Source organism: Plectrocnemia conspersa, unplaced genomic scaffold (assembly GCF_051122295.1).
Source record: "Plectrocnemia conspersa isolate PC_06_02 unplaced genomic scaffold, ASM5112229v1 ptg000010l, whole genome shotgun sequence".
Classification (NCBI taxonomy): Eukaryota; Metazoa; Arthropoda; class Insecta; order Trichoptera; family Polycentropodidae; genus Plectrocnemia; species Plectrocnemia conspersa.
The window spans coordinates 23,969,759-23,992,088 of record NW_028277174.1 but is presented as its reverse complement, the minus strand read 5'-3'; positions in this window follow the sequence as shown (position 1 = coordinate 23,992,088).

Below are 22,330 nucleotides of genomic sequence, written 5' to 3'. Positions count from 1 at the left end.
CGTGAGATTTGACATTTAATTATATATGATTTTATATAATATCATATAAAACTTTGAACTTCTCCTATTCGAGTGTTTCTTAACCATATATACACTCCATTTAACATGGGCAGGAGCAATATATTGCACACTTGATGCTCTAAAGAGCGCTGCTGTACTCGGCTGAGAACGGTTAGTATCAGTTTAATGGTTTTCAAAACTACTTGTATAATTATGTATAAACGGTAGGGTACGTGTTTTCATTATGACTGTTATTTGAATTACGTATGAAGAATATATGTTCATATCAAGACAATGGTTCTCATTTAAATTTAAATGGCAAAGCATAATTTAAAATACTAGAGTAAAATATAAAAACAGCTGCAATATAAAGGGCTATCGATTACGACTTTGAGTAATAATGAAAACAATGATGATGAAGAATAACAAAAGATAACAAACTCTCTTTATAAGTATTTAATATTTTGTTAATTAAATATAATTTCGGCATGGAAAGAAATTTGCATTTTTATTGTTGTTTAGCGCGAGTTAACGAAACGCACGCAGCCCCATTAATCATAATCGCGAACCCCGAAAACAGGATTAAACTTTCGTGTAAACGAAACTGTCAATGCTGACAAATGATGTCAAAATATAAACGCGGGATATATTACCAAATTTATAATTTAAGTACCGCGGGTTAAAAATCTTGAAAGAATTAATTGTTGGAATCGAAAAAAAACGAAAGCGCGCAACAGTAAATCCTCAATTAAGAGGATCAAATTTTTGTAATTTTATATTATTTTAGCACACTATTTAAAAGAGTACTTGCATTTTAATAATGACTGTATTAATTGTAAGTTAAAAAAATATAATCGTTTGATTAGGTTTGGATTTTTAGAATTATAGATTTTTTTCTATAATTAGTCTTGATATGCTTACGGTTGATTAAAGATATCACTTATTTGATTAGCTTCTGTACTTTTAATGATTCATTTTTAGTTATTTTAAATGAAAGGTATTAAAACTTTGGGGAATCTTCTGAATTCAAAAGTATTGTGTAACATTATATTAATTTACTTAAAAACCGTAAAATGAGTCCAAAATTGATAAAGAAAATATTATCCAACTGTTAAGGCAAGTTTTTATGGTTAAAATTTGTCTTAACAGTTGGATAACATTTTAATAGTCCACATATTTTGTTTGATTTAGCGTCTAATAATAACCATCTGATTTTAGAAATGGAAAAAATACAGGGCATAGATTTTAAGTCTCTTAAGTAAAGAAAAACAATACAAGAAGTGATACACATTTCTTTATTATAATTTTTGGAAAAAAGTGGAACAAATACTGTTTTATTTTGGAACAATAAGTCTTTAGTATTAATTCTTAAGTGCTCTAAAGTATGTTTGTGTGCTAAATAGCTATAAATTAAGCTTGACAGGTTTATATAATTTATTGTAAGGGACATTGTTTCATTTTAAGGATACACATAATAAAAGTTTTGTATTATTATTATTAGGTAATCACAAAATAAATGTAGTTTTTATCAATCGTGTTTTGGTCGTTGAAACTTGAGTACGTGTTTTGTTATATATGTGTTAGTGCATATTTGGATTCCATATTTTATTATTTAAAAAAAATTATAAGAACTACAAAATACATTACTAAAAACATGTTTATAGTAGTAGGTAATTTATTAAATATCCGTGAAAGATAAAAATTACTTAAAAAATTTAAAAATACTTTCATAATCAAATTTATTTCCTATTGCACTAAGGTGTTTTTTTTATTCCATTGAGAAAACGAACTCTTTTTTTATTTTTGCATATTGTCATAGTAATATTATTATACGAATTTACACATCCGTAAAATATTCCCCTGGCCGTACTCGTTTTCTTATATTTTAGTTTACTTATATTTATCCTTAAATTATTTTTGTTTCTAGTATTAAATCTATATATGTAGATCTTTTTTTCTTATGAAATACATATAACAATACTCCAGTAACATATATTTTTTTTCCTAATATATAAATACTAAAACATTAATCTACAATATTTTTGAAAATCCAACCATTTAAATTTTTTTTTTATTTAAAACTTTTTTGTAATTTAAGCCTATTTTGTATTTTTTGCTACATAATTTTCTTTTATTTGTTTAGCATATATAATATAATATTGTTGCACAATAATTAAAACGAAGAAAAATTTATACTTAACATATTTCTGATCCTATAAAATAAATCTATTTTTCTACTAATCTTACTAATCATGTAATTACAATATTCCTCAAAATTAAATTTTTTTTTAAAATTACTCGTTAATATTTTATAATATTACTAATTCTATAATAGAGTTATCTAAAACTATTTAAATAATAATATTAATTATTAAACACGCATTTAGTTTTATTTGTATTATATTTTATTAAATTAAGTTAAGTTTCGTCTGCGAACATATGTATTTTATATTTTTTTATTCAGTAATATATAATTTAAACAACAATGGTCATAATTTAGACCACTGTGATACACAGAGATATATTATTTTCTCTTTGTAAAAAGTTTAATTTATTATTACCACCTTAAAATTAATTTACTCATAATTACAATCTCTAATTTTGATAGCTCTTATAAAATCAAAGAAAACTGCTTTAGTGATTAAGTTTATATTCTTGGTCAATAACCATTCATTTATCACCGTGTGAATCTAGATCTTTTAATTATTAGATTACTACTTTTTATATCACCTTTTCCAAGCAAGGCAGAATGTTTTACATAAAATTTAAATTTTATTTTATTATTTAATGCTATTTGATATTTTTTGTGAACAATTTTAATAATTTCAAGGTAATTTATGATGTATAGCTTAATAATAAAATTAAAAATATATATTAGGAATTAAAATTATATTTTTTATATGTATTGAGTAAAGTGTTCTTTTATATTAATAATTAATAATTATATCTTAAATTACAAAATTTAAATAACTGTATATATGCCGTACAAATAAATCAATCATTGATAGCAAAAATTTTTTTTTCTATATTTTATTTAAAATTTATTGTTAAATTATTACCCATTACTAAATTTAAATATTTGTAGCAAAAAATATTTAAATTGATTTTACATTATTTGAATTTATTACGTAACAAATATTAATTTTGTAAAATCGTTAATTTATTTTTAGCGATTTTAATTTTATTAAATTAAAAAAATATAAATACAATTTAAAACGTGAAATCAAACTTTTCATTGATTTAACAGCGTTTTATAATCAATCACAATTCTGCGTATTTTGGCAAAATGTAAGTTTTAAGATATTGAAACTAAACTCTGCACGTATAAAGTTGTATTTTTGTCAAAAGAGTTCATTCATCAAATCTTAAACACAACACATGTGAGTGTATTTTAAAAAAACATATTGTACATATTTTTATGCTAACTATAAAGTATTGTCATATTTAAATTAATATGACGCTTTTTCTTGGCTACCGAAGCAAACTTAAAATTTAGATTTAAAACGCTTTCAAGAAGAAACTATGTAGTTAAATTTAAATATATGAATATTAAACACAGTTTCAAAACATGAATTAATAAAAGTTGATGGTTTAGTTACTCAATTATAGTTTGTTATAAGGTTAGTGGGTCAAAGTGTCTAGTTGATATAACCGTTTTGTGTATTTACTTTTGAAATATAAATAATTTACCAACTGAAAGGAAAGGCGTCGTTAATCAAATTATATTTCATAATATATACACATAAATTTATATAAATAAAAATATACACAATTTTATATTCTGTTTGATTTACGAGCAATCGAGATCCGTCTGAAATTATTATGTGCATAATTACCGTGATATTTTTTTTCATTTTTTGGAAAATTAAACAATTTCCCAGAGAGGACGACGAACTCGTCTTTCGGTATAAATGCAAATTTTCTCTGCTCGAGCTTATATATATTATTATGTATAGAGCTCTTAGGGGTGTTGTATGCATTTTTTAATATTTCTGAAGGGCCGTTGTTACGTTTTAGTGCCCGACGCCGTAAAACGAGCACACGTCGTTGCGCTGAAAGGGTTAACGGGATTAATCGACGCTCCCTGAAAGTTGTACTATGTAATTCTATCGAAAACTGAGCGGATTATACGTAATGGAATGGCAAATGGGCTTAGGTTTTAGCGTTCGATATATTGATTGTGATAGGAGTTATTTTATTACGGCAATCGAATCTAGCTAGAGTGGTGCATAATGGCAAATAACGCTTGAGAATGTAATAAAATATATTAATATGATAAGCAAATATATTCTGGATCGAATACTAAATGAGACACTAAATTTTTACTTATATTATTTAACCAATATATACGATACGCTTAGATTAGATTAGTACAATTATACATTTATTATTTATATAGCTTTTAACGTTCCTATAAATACATAAATCAATTTTTATAAAAAGTAGCAAATCGTTATTGAATATTGTAAACCCATTCTATCAAATTACCCGCCGATTTGCTTGGTACTTTCAGGTAAATCTTTTACTCTAATCTCCGACATTTCCGAATGCCAACGGGTCGTTAGCGGCGTTCGCTGAAGTAATTGAAGGGCTAGAAACCTATTGGATCTAAGTGCCATTTTAAAAATATTAAGTTAACGTAATAATCTGAATTAAAAAACGATGTTTTTGAAGTAATACTATTGTTTCAAAAAAATATTAATATGTATTTTTAACCTATTATAGGATTTATTTAATTTAAGAGTAATTAGTAAATAATACAAACAATATTTTTAAATGAGTTCTGTAATATTATCAAGTTTTCATGCAAATATTTCTTACATAAAAAAATCATTAAATAATTTTGTATTATCACTAAAATCAAACGCTTCCAAATCTCTTATAAATTGTTACCTTTCAGCTGCATCCGTTATTAAATGAAAAGATGTATCTTATTCATATGGTGAAAAATATCTGTCATGTTAGCCAACTAATAGTTGTTCAGTTTGAATAAACGCTTCAAGTTTACTTCTATGTGTTGAACAAGTACTTTATATGCTGTTTTAATATTTAAAAAGTACGATGATTCAGAAAACTTAATTAATATGAATCGCTAAAGCTCTGTCAATGAATGCAAAAATTATGATATTTTCCTTTCTATTCAAGTTTTGATCAATAAAAAAAATAATATTTCAAGAATGACAACAGTCTGTGTAGTTTTTAAGAGAGACTTAATATGAATATAATTTATCATACAGCTAGCTATAGATATTTTTATCATTTACTCATTTTTTAATTTACGTAATTATGAAACGTAATCGCTCAGAAAATCGACTACAGACAACCATACCGAGGGAGCGGCTAAAGCCGACTTTAGCGCTGGCGGGCTGGCTGGCCACCGTTTTGCGCAGTCGATACGCGTGCGCCATGAATTGCTTATCGGAAATTGAAATGGTTGCGCATGCGCACTATAATTTGATAAAGTTAACCATGCTTTACTTGTAAAAAAGTTATCTAATTTTGGGTTTTCTGAAGATCTCATAAATCTATTCTCAAATTACTTGACCAATAGATATCAATTCGTCAAGTATAATAACTCTTTTTCAGAACGATATAAGACCCCTACTGGAGTACCTCAACCTCAAGGATCCAATTTGGGTCCATTGCTGTTTTTATTGTTCATTAATGTCATAGAAACAGCAAAAGAGCATTCAGATTTTTTATTATATGCAGATGACTTGAAAATTTACAAGAAAATGCATTCGATTTCTGATTCCCTCGACCTACAGGAGGATCTCAACTCTATATGGAAATGGGCTTGCTATAACCAATTGCCTTTCAGTGTTAAGAAATGTCACACAATTTCATTTTCAAGGTCGTTAACGCCGGCAAAGTATTCATACCATCTAGGCGGATATTTTCTGGAAAGGTTTTCTTCAACTAAGGATTTAGGAGTGACTTTCGAAGAACGTTGGAAATTTAGCCAGCACATTGCAGAGACTCATAGCAAATCCTTAAAAATGCTCGGTTTTATCTTGAGAAATGCGCGTTACTTCAGGAATACTTTAGTATTGCGCACTCTTTATGATACTCTAGTCCGCAGCATACTAGAAACTAGCTCCATCATTTGGATCCCAGGCGTAATGAATCAATGTAATGAATTGAAGCTGGAAAAAGTACAACGTAAATTTCTTCGATATTTATACTTGAAGGAATACGGGTATTATCCGTTCTTGTTTCCCAGTGCTTTTATTTTGGGAGCCCTGGGATACGTTTCTTTGTCGACTCGCAGAAGTGTTTATGTAATTAAACACTTCTGGAAATTGCTCAAGGGCATCGTAGACAATCCTTCAGTGCTCGAGCAGCTTCAAATGTGGGCTCCTGAAGGTGGATATAGTTCTCGGCCGCGTCCACTATTCTTGCCTGTTAAGTGTAGAACTGGAGCACTTGCCAACTCTTCTCTGGCCAAGGCCATTTATCTGCTCAATTCTGTCCATAGTAATATTGACATTTTCTCTTGCACTTTTGGAGTTTTGGTTCAATTCGTATGGGACAATGCACACCTGTTGAGGTGATTTGTGTCTGTTGTTTTGTCTTGTTTATATTTGTATGTATTATGATGTATTAGTACTTTTGACTATCGTGACGCATTAGGTTTGCCTGTCAGGTCACGATGGTTATAATTTTAATAAATAAATAAATAAATAAATAACTTGAGCCGTTACTCGTGCTCGTGTGTTTTGAATCTGTCTGTTTCTCTGTTTTTTGACCTTCATGTCTCGCAGTGACAGCTACCGGCTTTCTATACCAATAGCTGGGCGAGTGTGAAAGCTGTCGTACACTCGTGTTCTGAATTTTAGGAATATAAAAATAAATTTTAGATTTTTTTTATATGTACATATTATTTTTCATATATATGTACATTTATGGAAAAACATAATTCATAATGGCAGGTATTGGAAGTCAACAATTTTTTGCTGGAGTGTCAAGTTGAATTATCGTCGGATGTTATCTATCGTTACGTGTTTTTATGACGAAGTTGGACGCTGATGTGTCTTCTGCTGTGACAAGCCTAGCGTTGTGACCAAGTGTTACATTTATTTTGCTGGTACAAACATCGCTTTTTAAATACACTCATAAAATGTTTTTAAGTCTTGAAAGTAGAACTGCCAGGTCATACCAGAGATCGGTAACAAAGGGGTAAAAACACAAAAGTATTTTTGTGCATTGTATATCTCGCAAACATAAAGTAGTTTTTCTGGAACTTATGAGCGATTAACGTCTCGGATTAATGAACGAATCTTTTTTATTGTTAGGCTATCGAGACAAGTTGGTTTATATTTTCATTTGTTTAAAATGGTCGGTAGAATAACATTTAAATTAAATGTGCAGGTGGTTGGAAAATTTATATAGTGAGCAAAAAAATATCTTCCCGATCAATTCTGTCATCAGAATTAGTTATAGCTGGTGATATAATTGTAAAGAAAATTGTCGAGTAGCAGCAAATAAAATATTAATTCTGTAGTTTCATATAGTATCTGCACCATAGTACTCAACATATATATTGATCGCTTAGAGAGGCAATAGAAGAATGAGGTCAAACGAATATCTCGACCAAAATATTTTTTTATTTTATAGTTTGAATTTTTTAAGCGTTAGAATATTTTTTTGACGTTTGATAAATATTTTCAGTTGTTATTCGACTCACTCTCGTACATATGTCAATGATTGTTTTGCCATGTTTTTTGGACTGACTTTATTCCACTTAGACCCTATAGGATCTCCACCATTCGACTGTCTACCAAAGTTAATGCTTGATTCGTTGGAATCGCTAATGGAAAACGCTTGCATTTCCTTGAAACACTGACAAATAATTGGAAGGCAGACTGACTGCCAGCCGTCAACGTGTTTCCACGAGCAATTGACCCGCTGAACATTCCGAGTGGCCCTTCACTGATAAATGCCCACCACTGCACTACGTTAACAAAGCTCATACCCGTGAACTATGACCCACTTGCGGTGGTCTGTCTACAGAGGAGGCGAGGAGAAAAAACGCACACAACAACAAACGTATAGAAGACGTACCGAGAATAGCAAACACCGAAATGGTTTCACGTCTGAAAGCTTTCTCTTCAAACTTTAAAAATCTTGAAGAGGCTCGGTATTGGGAAAGGCTTAAATTTTATTTATTTATTTGCACTCATGAAAGGCAAGATAATTTAATAGGAAATTAAATATTTTTTTTATAAATATGAGAAAAAATTATTCGATTATTGCTAGCTAAGTTTTAGGCACTTGTGTGAGTATTACACTATTACACTTGATATATATGTATAATTGCATTAAAAAAACTCGTACATAAAAGGTTCTTTGTGTATACATAAAGCAATAAAATAAGTAGACTGCGCTGCGAATCTTTCAGAGATAAATTATTTATAAAATACAGCAATAACCGTAGGCAACTAAAAAACGTTTGATTTAAAAATTTTACACTAAATATAATACAATGCTTACAATAATGGTATTATATTTGTGAATCAAATCTTAACCCAAGTATTTCCACGTTTAAACTAGCCCATCAGCTGCCTTGAATTTTGGCACCGAACGTATTATTTGATCATGACTTTTTGTAAAGTGCTCTCTGATTATCATACCAACAGATAAACATATGTTTTTTAAAATTCACACATTAAAAACGAATAGCTTTTATAGGCTTTTAAGAAGTCTTCATGACTAACTTTGTGACAGCAATCTGGATGGTCCTGACAAATAAAAATGTAAAAATGATTATTGTAAAACGATAACATTGTATGCGTTCGATATTGAAATATGAAGTTAGGATTTCTACAAATTCATAATAAAAAAAACTCGTTATTGCCCAAATTAAAAGCAATTTTAATTACAAATATTTTTTTTTTTTAATTTGATTAACTTTAATTCACTTTCTATATAAGTGTTCTGTTGGTTTTTTAGACATCGTGGCCCAAATTAGATATTTTGAATTCAGACTAGAGTTTCGAATCATCCGTTTTATATCGCATGTTTTATGTCACGAAGAGAAAAACTAGTTTATACGGAGTTTCTATGAAAAATAAAAGCACTGTTGTAAACTAGAGTTCGATTTACGATGGTTCGTTTAACGACCGTCGCTCTGGAACCAATTAGGTCGTAAGAGAAAATGTCTACCTACTATACGTAAAATGTTTACGAACACTAGAGTTTTTATTTTACTTCGACTTTTAAGTGACATTTGTATTTACAAAATATTTTATACAGTATGATATCATACGTTATATATATTGCACATCAATATATATTTTTACATAGATAAAAACACATTTTTATGATTCACAATAATAGTGTTTACAACAAAGATAAACCATCAAATAAATTCAATTAAATAGATAAATCAATAGCAATAGATATAGGAAAATCGTTTTTAGGCATTAACTAAAGCTTAATATTTATTTATGCACTAGTTGTATTGACCCAAATATTATGATTAAAGCAGTTCACAGTTCAACGTACAGTGCTACTATTTTTAACCATCTGCTGCCATTTTTCCACTTTCATGGTTCTATTTAAATTCAAATATTATCCTCTGCTACAATTTGTAGACCAGTTTATTTGTAACTTGAAAAGAAAACTGTAGGGTTCATAAATTAATCCACTTTTCTATTCACAGTTTGAGGAATACACTTATAAGAGATAAATCATAAAAAAAAAAATTTGACTTGTGATAAAACGTTTTAACCATTGCAGCAAAAATGAAACACCATGATAAACCTCTTAACGGATTAAGTTACGCGCCATAAATCAAAAGGGATTAAATATCTGCCGCCTTGAAAAGAGATAACCCATGAATTTGGTTTTCTGAACTATTCATATACAAAATACTCACCACCCTTCTGTAATTGGTCATCCTACCGAAAAAAGGTGGAAAAAACAAAAAGTGACAAAAAGGCATAGCGTGGTCTCGTTCTAAGCTCCAATAAATATATTAAAGTTTCTTAACAGTTAAACAACTTTTTTTATGGCAAAAAGTATCAACTATTTACGCTATGAAGATGCATCTTTCTATTTATCTAGAAATTTATGATTTAAATAATTTCGTATCAAATTTAGGATCCTTTCAAAATTTCAACAAAGCATCAATAATTTTATCAGCACAACACTTAAGCTGGCTGCATCGACGCCGGACACCTTAACGGGGTAGCAAACGACCCCACAAGTTACCCGCTGAATAAATATTTTAATTTTCATAATAGAGTGAGAAGCGAAGCGAGCGAGGGTGGGCGGCTATCTCTATATAAATATTGCAATTAAGCTGAAATTTAATGAATGCAATTACACTCTCGCTGTAGGGACTTGGCCGCAAACAATTAACGGGTCGCACTCGACCCCAAACCCCGGAACGACCTAATCACGACCCCCGGAAAAGGGAGTGACTAAATTTTGAGACATTCCAATATGTCCGTCCGAACACTGGGCTTTAATGAAGTGCCGTTGTTGCCGTGAACCTCAATAACTTGGCAACTTTGCCCGTAAACGATATTATGGATGGGGTACGGTTCAAATTTATTCTGACGACTTATTAATAGGTGAAATTTTAGGGGTCGATGCTTTGGAACAGATGTTGGGGATTGCTATTAAGAATAACGCCTTCGGAGTTAACTCACGGAAGAAATATCTTATTGAGTGTTAACAGTGATTCATAAATCCCACTGCTTCTTAACCTTTTCTTTAAATGTAAAATTCTACGAAGAATTACATTTTTTTTGCATCTATCAAACATGTCGAGATTTGTGATGCGATATGCAAGGAACTTTAGCAATGTAGGTAAATTTTATATTAAACATTGATGCTGAGCATATTTGAGTTTGGATCAATAATATGAAATCCCAGTATGATGAAATATTTTATAATATTAGAAAGGATACAAGGTAAATTCCCGACATATTTGTGTCTAAATATATATTCATGTTTTTAGTCTGAATACTTAGGTAAATTTATGTAAAATGAAAATAAAATATGTTAATCTACTATTGAAATTTGCCTCATAACACGTTCGTGCGCTGTTATTATTGCCAAAATAAAATAAAATAATGAATTAATGTTAAGTTGGATAATTTTTTTATTAATAAATCATAATTAAAAATCATGATTTTCATAGAGCAATAATCAAGATTAATTTTCTTGCATTATTAAAATATTTTATTATGTAATGTTATTATGTACGATTTCAATTTTGAATTAAATAATTGCAAACTGGGAGTTTTTAGGCAAAATTGAACTTTTTCCTGATATTTTTTTATGATTTTTTAAAAAATATTTTTACATTTTTTTTTTTATTGAAATGTCAAAATTTCCTTTTTTTGACCGTTAGATTTCAAACCAAAAATTTAATTTGTAATCTCTTAGGCACAAAATTAACAATTGTTAAAACAGAAATAAAACATTATGACTGTTATTTTTTTATTCAAAAAGTTAAATTTTGAACGTTATTTTTAAGTCGACGAAATTATCATTTTTAATTGCTGACTTAACTTAACTCTGATTTTTTCATTTTTTTATTATTTTTATTAGAAATTTTAAATGTTTAGACCGTTAATTTTTATTACTTTAGTTATTTTTTCTTAAACTTTATATTTTATTTTTCATTTAATAAATAAAATAGTTTATTAAAATATTGCATGATTAGTGCAAAAATGAAAAATTATATCCTACATATATATTTATAAAATATATTTAACAACTACACAAGTTCAAGAGTGTCTTTCTCTTAAGCTAGCGTTAATATACTGTGATCAAAATGATCACCCATCAACAAGAAAACAAGACAATAGCATAAAGGATTTGAACCACTCAGCCATCGTTACGACTACATAAATAACACGTGTTTTGTTCTTACTGTAAATATTCTCTGTCATTAAGAGAATATTTCTTTGTTGCAAAACGGTTACTGATATAATAAATCACTGAATACACAAGATTCCCGTTGCAATTTAATACGACAAATAATCAATAGAACGTCACTTTCTAAAGGCGTATACCTATTTCGCCGTACTAAGAATCAACTGCAGCGATAAGCTGGATGATCGCTGCATAATTGCGATTGGTCAGCAAGCTTTGCAGCCCTGGATACTTAAGCCTGGACTCCGATGAGGAGAAGGTAGTTGCCAGCAGCAACCCTAAGACTCCATCAGACATTCGAAGAGACCGGTAAACACCCGCAGCCCGCGGACAACATACGAACATGGACTCACACATCCCGCCGCCAGCTTCTTCTCCACCGCTCGGAGAAAACATCTCGCCATTTATCGTTTGTCGCAACATAAGTAACTATAATGTAATACAATTCTAACTAGATTCTACCCTAAGTCTCACTGGCTACAAAGTCATCGCCACCTACGGTTCTCAAACCTTAAATATCTATACTTATCTTTAACTAGAAAAAATCTGACAGGATTTTAGATTTTTTTGCTTTAGAATTTGAAATACCTTTGCATTATGCATTAAGATCTGGTATAAAAAAAGTAAAAAATGTTGGGCAGTGTTATAATTGTTGTTATTATTTTTCATTTATTATGTTTCTTATTTTTTTATTTAATTTTTTAAAATTTAATAAAATGCAATTTAAGTGTACTTATTCTGACCTATGCAGAATTACGTGAATAGATAAATAAATACAAAAACTGACACGGTAAGAAGTCTGGACAAGGAACTACATATATGTCTACCTAAAAAATAATAATAAGTAGTCTATGAATATCCTGTAAAATAAAATTTTGAAGAAGTACATCTTATAAATGTACAATGTCACACCTCGCTAATCGGTTACGCGTGTCCACTAATGAGAACGAGTTTGGCTTCGAGTGTCCGATGGCCATCCAGTGGCGTGGAATCACAAGGGAGGGGGCGAAAAATGTGTGATTCATGCGGGTCGCGTGCCCCGGACCTCTGCACCGATGAACGACTCTTCATCACGCCGATAGCCATCTTGCCCCCAACTTGTGTATCAACCACCTGGGCGAGGGGAGGAGGAAGCGAACATCAAAAACACACAGGCATACGACACGGACGCCTCCGTGTTTTATGGTGCCGTGGCCGTCCGCAATCATTACACACACCCGACATACTACTGATTTAGGGGCGTCGTTACGCGACGCCGATTATACGGCACAAGTGTTTTCACGGTTACACAGGGCGATCAACTATGCGATTTATCTTCGTCTTTTGTGCGTCAAGTTTCAGTTTAGAATTGTATATAAATCTTGTGATAATGTAAAAATTTACAAGTATAAAAGTGGTTTTATATCAAATAATAAAAGCATGCTACAAAATTACTTATTATAGTATCAACTATGTAAAAGCCAGCTGTCTGGTCATGACGTCACTAGCGTCAGGACAACTGAGTCAGTAAAGATGGGCCCGTTAACATGCATACGCGCATAGCGCTTTTTTATGCGTGTTTATATTTCAAACTTAGATTGAAAATAAGCATTTACAACTATCTTGATATTGTGTTTTTTGTGTTATTGCAGTATTAGCATTAGAAAAATATTAGGCATGTTTATTAATTTTTACGACAAGAGCTTAGAAAATAATTTCTCAACAAAAATAATGTGTTATCTTTGAATCACATTTAATGTTTTTTTTATTAAAAAAAATATTTTAGTCAATTTTTATATATACTGATCTAAATAATTTTTTAAAATCAATATTTTTTTAATATTGGTTATACATAACATATTTCTTCAGATTCAAACATAAAAAAATTCACCATCCTTTCGATAGATTTTTCTATTTTTGTCACTGAGATCGCAAAATCACTAATAAGAATATTCAGGACTATTAATTTAAATCGTTATTATTTGCTTAAAAATAACATAAAAATCTTACAACTTATTTACTTTGGTGATTATTAAATCATTGCCCAGTGATTGCTTATCAGATAACAATGTACAGCTTCTGTTTTAGCTTCAAATATAAATATCAACGTGCGTTTATTCACAGCGCGTACAAAATACATCTTTCTTTGTTCATTCTCACATCATATCTTTTCCAGTGGTGGCGTGTAACATTTTCACACTGGGACGTGTTATGCGAATTGAATATTTACCACCGCTCGAGTACTGAATAATAAATATTTAATAAAATATATCCTTGCTCGGCTCTTAAGCGAGGATTCTAAATTTTATTTAATTGAAAAATATATATTATAGCATACATCATGCTTTCAAAACAAAATGAATTTTATTTATCGATGAAAATATAGCGTTTCTATAAATTAATATGTAATTCTAAAAAATATGCATAACATTTTTTACATGTCTAGTTTGCTACAGGGGTCTAAATTAGGACCATTGCTGTTTATATTAAATATTAATGTTTTAATTAATAATATAAAATTAATTAAAATACATATGTTTGCGGACGAGACAATAATATATTGCATAGGTGATAATTAAGAGTGCAAGATCTTGTACAGTGTTAGCAACAAAATAAGCTTTTAATGCAACTTGTCGTGGTTTTTATTTTTTTTTGTATTGATAATGGTTCGCAAAAGACCAACATGTTTTATCAAATTTAATTAGAATATATTAGCGCATCATTCTATATCTACTTAATTCTACTGGTTTTGATTTGTTTACTTCTAACTAATTTCAAGGCCGACGTTAAAAAGTACACTTTCAACAGTGGCTAGCACATAAACGATCAACGTTGATTCATTGACAACATTATTTTTGTTTATATTTCCGTTCTTCCGCGGTCAGAACGAACTTCGCACAACATAAAGATATATAACCCACAAAGTAAGACGTTAATGAATAAGGCGAGGTTAGGTGAGGTCTTCATCCCCCTTTGGCAATTTTAACAGAGTTTCTAGCGGAATTGATAACCATCACGGAATCTCATTTGCTTTTTACGCGCTATAGTTCTATTGGCCCCACCCACTTGGCTTGGCCCGAGTGAATAATTGAATCAGCAGCACCACTTATTTATGGCAGCGCGGCCTCAAACTAATGGCTTAAGATGGCCGAGCAGATAATTTTCAGCTGTGGCCATCCTTATCCGCTTCCGGAGTCCCGGGGCGGCATGTGTTAATATTGACCACAGTTTCAGAATTATTACACCCTCTGCCCATTATTACGGAGACTGACACAAGAGTCAACACTATAATTAATCATAACTTTCTTTGAATCTCTTGAATTTATCAGAATTAGTCGAATTGATAACACTACTCTACTATATCTATACACAATGATACATTTTAATTCAGGATTAACAGCTGAACGACAGTGAAAGCTATAAACTTAAAATAAGGATATCACGCACATAAATTTTCAACATAAAATTTAGGTTTGCTATGATCTATTTGAAAAAATTATTAAAAGCTCATTGATGAAAAGTAAGTTTTTTAAATTATAAATAAATTCAATAAAATCATTATTTAACAGAAAAAAACACTAATGAGCAAAGATTAGAACCTTGTAGAATTTCTTATGTGTTTTGTAAAAAAGCACAAACCTAATTATTTTTTTAGAATTCAATCATGACACACTTTATCAAAAGACTTTTCAAAATAGGTTAAAATGTAATTTACTTAATTGCATGTATTACGATATTTCATCACAAAATTAAAAAAAAACAGTTAAGTCAACTTCGATATGGTTTAAGTAAAGCATACCATTGAAGCTTGTTTTTAAATACTTGAACTAATGCTGATAATTCGACATCAGCCTATAATTCTTCGTCATAGATTTTTGTCTATACAAAAAAGAAAATATTTGTTTTAAATTAAATGTTAAAAATAAATTAGAAGTGAATATTCTATATGCTCTTAATTTTTAGATATTTTCACCTTCAATTTCCCAAAGTAATATCCAAAGTCAGAAATTATAAACCTATTGATCAAAAGATATCCTATTGTATATATTTTTGAGCAGTTGTATTAATCTGAAATTATCAAAGCTGCATTTTGAAGTAGCTAGGAATGGATTCGCTATCTTCCCGTAAAATTCCGAGATAATTCAAGAATGACTGAAATCATCTGGGCATCCAAGGTCTGACATTTTTCCACTAATAACCTATGACAAACCTTATCGAAGGCCTTCTCAAAATCAGTATATACGACGTCTACTTGTATCCCCGTATTAAGTGATTTTTTCACTGATTTGTAAGACAGGATATTAGTGATATTATAGTCACAAATATTCTTATTGTCTGCGTCAATATCATATTGTTATTTTAGATATAAGATAAGTAGCACTACAAAAAAATTGTGAAAAAAACTAGCACACAGTCAATTTTATCTCTAGTTTCACTTCCTCTGCTGCAATTTTCCATAAAAAGTGTTTTAAGACTGATCTTGAGTGTATGTGTGAAATTTTATACGTGTAAGTACACGCCAGCATAATTCCCGCAAGCAATTGTGTGTGTGTCGTGTGTGTTTTAGCAAGGCTTTCATCGGGCATTTACACCCGCGTTTACGACTCCCGTAAGGACGTTGCCGTGGTGCGGGGGTGGCTTCAATTCACGTTTTTACGTGATGGGCCAAGTGCCTTTGTCTCTTATCACGCTCCTGCGACGTCCTGGCGGAAAACACGCTCACACACACAACGACGCCCCAGCGTCTATCCTTTTCATAATTTTCTTATCTCGAGCCGAGAAATTGAACGAAACTCGCGGAATTGAGACGCGGTTAAAACGCTGCCGCTTTGAACTCTCGTTTATTTTTGTTTAATTTAATAACCAGGCTCCGTTTTAAAATAAACACAGCATTGTGCGTTTACGCAGAGCAGAGAGGTTAATGTTTTTTTTTATAAATTTATTTTCATTGCGAAGAATCGACTTTCGCGTTGAACCTTCAGCCGTTTGATTCTCTGAATTTTACTTATTAAGTAAATAGATCATGTTTTTATATACGGGGTGAAGCAATAATAGAAAATACAGGATGCGAGAAATGAACCTTGCGATTATTAAAAGGAAATACCTAATTAAATTTACCAAGAGTATAAATTCGTTATGTATGAACATATATATTTTGTATGTTATTTTAATCAATTTATAAAACTGTTTTGATTTTGTGGCAAGGGTCCATATTTTACATAAAAGACAAAAGTTTTTGCTTATGGTTTGATATGGTGTAGCATTATGAATCACGTTCACGAAAATTTTTATAAACGTGTTATTATGTATCTACGTAAAATCATCTTTTCGTATCCGCATTTAAAGGATATATTTGCCTCAAAGTGGGTTGAACTCTGGAATACAGACGTAAAGCTAAACCATGTTTAACGTGAAGGGGGAAGCGGTTGCTTCTTTGATCTTTTCCGATTGTCATTGGTTGGCAACTTATCATGGCTTGGAAATTCCTATGCTCAATGAGTCGATCTCACTATTTTGTTTTAAGATATCTTTGCTTTAAAATTTCACGATAAAGCTTATGTATTGCAGCTAGTTTTTTTAGACTTGTACTTGTAACTTTTTTTTATGCATAAAATGTTATTTTTATTTGTAATAATTAAATGGAGTTATTATAAAATAAAATATTATTTTTTTGTAGCTTGTTAATATTAGTTTTACATAAACGTTTCTTAATTTATTTGTTGTAGAATAAATTTTATTTTTATAAATATTAAAATATAGAAACATTTTAATATTTATTTATTTTATAAGTTTAAAATGTACTATATTGTTTATTTAAAATAAAGTCAATAAAACTTGAGCTTTTTATACAATATAATATTTAATAAGTGGAATGTTAATCAAGTATGATTATCAATATTATTTTAATTAAAATAAAAACAAACCTTTCTTAATTATTAAAAATATAAAATGGGTGAACATACATTTTTTTATTACAAATGTCATTTTCATTCATTCGTAGGATTTCAGCGGAGAGTTTTCGGTTTCAATTCGAACGACAAATTTTAGTTCATTGTTGCACACAATTGCAGATTTTTCACTATCAAAAAATTCACTGCAAATATAAGCTTTTTTGTTGAGCTCATGTAAAGAGAATTAAAAAAATGTAGTTTATCGCAAATATTTAAATTAAAATTTTATTAAATTTTGCATTTATGAATATATTTGCGAAATGGCAACAGCATGACTTAACCGAAAGCAAGAAAGTGTGCCTTAGTAACCGAATTTAGCTACGTTACGTGACGATAATAAATATTTCTCAACAATTAATTTAGCTATTAAGATATAAAGTAAATTTTTGGAAAGGCACGTGAGTCGACTTCTCAATGCGATTTTCCATCCGTCACTTTCGCTAATGCGTAACATTTGTTCAGAAACTGCGGTTAGAGAGCAGAGTTAAGATTAATGGTCAAATTTGTGTAGGGCTAAGAGGTGACTTTTTAATAATAAAATAAATTGTGAAATTTTTGAAAACCCTAAGACTTTATGTATGATTTATTATAAATGGCAGTTTGAAAAAAAATGTTGCTTTGCGAAATTAATCTAGAAAGGTAAATAACAGTTATTAAAAATGTTAAACTGTATACATTAAGCTTTTAAACTAAAAGTCGAATAAAAGCACAAGGTATTTATTTTTTTAAAACCTCGAGGTAAAAACATACCAAAACATATAGGAGTATAATTTAAAAATAATACGAATAAATTATTTTTATAATTTTTAATATATATTTTGGTATAATAAGATTAATTATACATATAATAAAAATGTAGTAAGTAATACTTTATAATAGAGAAAAAATGTTAGTCTCATTAAAACATATTTATGACAAAAACACGTTAATTTGTACGTTTATTATTATTATTAGCCATATAAAAAAGTTTCTCAAATCAATGAAAATGTATAGTTTTTAATTATTTTCGTTATTTACCTTAAAATTACGTTAGTATCATTGTTTATTTACATACATATGCTTCGTTTCAAAAATTGAAAAATCGTTTATGATTTAAGCTCGCAAACATTGAAACGTGCGCCATGTAATATTTGCCCACGCCTTGAAATAATAATAGTGTGTAAACTTACACCGGTCTAATGCGTCCATTTAAAGCATTCCTATTTGTATGGTTAACGGTATTGTATTCGTGTAAGAGTGTAATATTAACGTACTGAAATAGGATCTTTATTAAGCATATTAATATTTTATGCTTTTGGGGTGCTATGAAATTTATTAATGCAAAATAAATCCTATAAATAGTATATATATTATTGTGCATATATACCCTTTGAATTATGACCACAAAGCGAAAAGTTTTCTTTGCACTAAAATAGGGAAAAGCGCTCTTACGCTTTGATCGGTTCATTTACGGCTGTAAGGCCTTATAGTTTGATGGTCCCTTTATTTATTCGAGGCAGTCTTGAAGCAATTATGCAACATAAACGCGGATCTTTATATAAAAGCAATCCTCGATCAAATCCTGGCGCTCACGGTGCGCCCTAATCCCGCGAGATGCCTCCAGTTAACCCTTATCTCGCGAATTGTTTTAAAATTTACTACAGTATCTCATTCGAGTCCTTAACCTTTTCATTTCCATTACAGGAATTTAATTGCTTTGTTTTAAAGCCCCGTGGCTCGCGGAACAATTGGTTTAACGGCCTGGAAGAGGAAGAGTGCTTTTGAAAAGCTCAAAACGGATTACGTCTCAGACTCGGCGGGGGCTTTTTTCGCAACTTTCACCTCTATTTTGGCGTCTTCCTCCACTCGTTTTTTTCCCCGTTCATTCCCCATTCACTTTAATAATGGCAAGTTTATTATGGGACGTTGTGAGTGGATGCTGTATTATGGCGAATTTCATTTTTTTATTACCGTCTTTATAGCAATATTCCGGGACTTTTAAATTTTTATGTACAGTTAAATTTTGAACACGTAAAATGTCTCGTCTTCAAAATAAAACATAAACCTGTGTTCGCTTCACTACAAAAATCTGATCATCTGCTGAAAATTATTCTCAGGAAAACCATTTTAATAATTTAACACACCCTATAAACAGTCCATCACTGTGGCGAAATTAAAATGCATTCATACAGTTATTACTATTTGTTTTGACCTATATGGGATAGGTAGTTAGGATGAAATCATACAAGAAAAAAATACTTGTAAAAAAATTACACAAGTAAAAAATATGAATGAAAAACTTTACACATAATAAATATATTTAACGTTGCAGTTAAATCTCATTGTACGTATTTTTATATATATATATATATATATATATATATATATATATATATATATATATATATATATATATATATATATATATATATATATATATATATATATATATATATATATATATATATATATATATATATATATATATATATATATATATATATATATATATTTTATTGTGGATAAATAATATTTTTTACAATTATATTATTAATTTAAATTATTATAATACACATTTTTACAATTACAAAAATTCCCACTTGAAAATTGGAAAAAAATACAAAGTAGATTGAAATTAATGTAAAATTATTTTTTAATAAAATCAGCTACATGATGAAAGTTTTTTTTTATTACGCCTAAATTTATTAAAAATTAAAAACCACAAAGTTCTATTTAATATAAATTACTTATATTTGAGGATATTATTAAAAAAATATTTTTTCTTAAATTAATACGAATAGAATATATTTATGAAAATAGTACATTATCGGTCTCGCTTTTAATTTTTTATATGCATATCGGAAGGGTTAACTATATTACTAGTTTAGGGGTTATGGTCCTAGGGGTGATTGACCTCGTAGCCAGTGAGACTCAATGTGAATCTAGTAAGATTTTTTTGTTGCAATATTATTTTTTGATTATCGGCAAACCGCTTCCTCCACGCGGTGGTGAAGCTGTTGCATGTGATGATGCCCGTAGATGATCCTCAGGATTCTTAATACTGCCTGCAGCGAGTGTCAAGATGTAGTTCTTCTTGCGGCGATGGTCGTTCGGTAGTTTTAGGTTGTCTCTTCACGTCTATCGGTAAGGGCTGCTGCTCTCTTCGGGTGGCTGACTGGGTCTCACTCTCCGACTGTCTCTCCTGGGCTTATATACTTTAGGGCTTGCTGGTCATTTGTATATGTGCAGTGATCTTTCAGTGAGGAACGGCGAAATACGTCTACGTCTATTTTTCTGAAATATCATGGATGTGGTGATTTATGATATCCGTGACCATTTCGCCACAAAGGGATTATAATTCCTTTTATGTGTACATTTTTATGTTTACTTTTCACTCTTTTCCTTAAGTTTTGTGTAATTTCATCACGTGTAGTTTTTCTTGTTTAATTTTATCGTTATCTTGTGATAAGTTCAAGTCGAATAAATACATATCTGTATCCCATAAATTTGGTCATATAGAAGAATAATCCCTCTGGTGTGAGGATGGTTGACATCAGCAGAAATAGGAATCATATTTATAAATATGGATCGCATGAATATTACCTAAAATAAAACAGTAAATGTAAACTAATTTAAGATTTTTAAAATACAGATTATGTGATTTAATTTCAACAATACAACATACTAAAATTTGCGTTGAAAAAGTTATCAATTGTCTGAACAGTTACTGATTATTTTAAGTAGTAAATATGAATGTAAATTTAGCTGTAGTATTAAAATATTGTTTCTTTGGAAAAATCTTTGCGAATTTTATGACTATAACACTGTGATTTTGAGCTTAAAAAATTATTTAAAAGACTGAAAATTTGTATACATACTTTTAATTTTTTTAATATTCTTCAAAACAGATTTTTGAGTTTAAAAATGTATCAAATAGACTAAAAAATTGTAAGCTAGTATTTTTGTTCTGGTATTATTCAGGATTTTCAGTTCTAAAATCAATTTTTAAATTTTGTTTTTTTTATTCGATTTTAATTTAAAACAGGCCCTATATTTAGGATTTTGAATTTAAACGGCTAAAAAATTGTGTATGTAAAGATTTTAAAAAAATCTTAAGACATGAAAAAAAACTGTTTTTTCAGATTTTCGAGCTCCAAACTCTAAAGTTAGGACCGGTTATAAATAAAAAGCTACTACTCTTATTTGTATAGTCTTTTTGGTAGATTTTTGAGCCCAAAATTCTAAATATAGTTTTTCAAAAAATCGAAAAAAAGATTACAATTTTTGACCTGTTTTAAAAGAAAAGAAATCACTAGTCTATTAAAAGTCATTTTGGTAGATTTTTGGGCTTTAATACCGATAAAAAATAGACTGAAAAATAATTTTACAAGTTCATAAATTTTCATCTTTTTTTATAGATTGTTGCTTTCAAGACCCTAAAATTAGGGCATGATTATAAAAATAATTACATATCTACAAACTTCCAGCTTTTTTAATAGATTTTTGAGCTCAATAATCCATTAGATTAT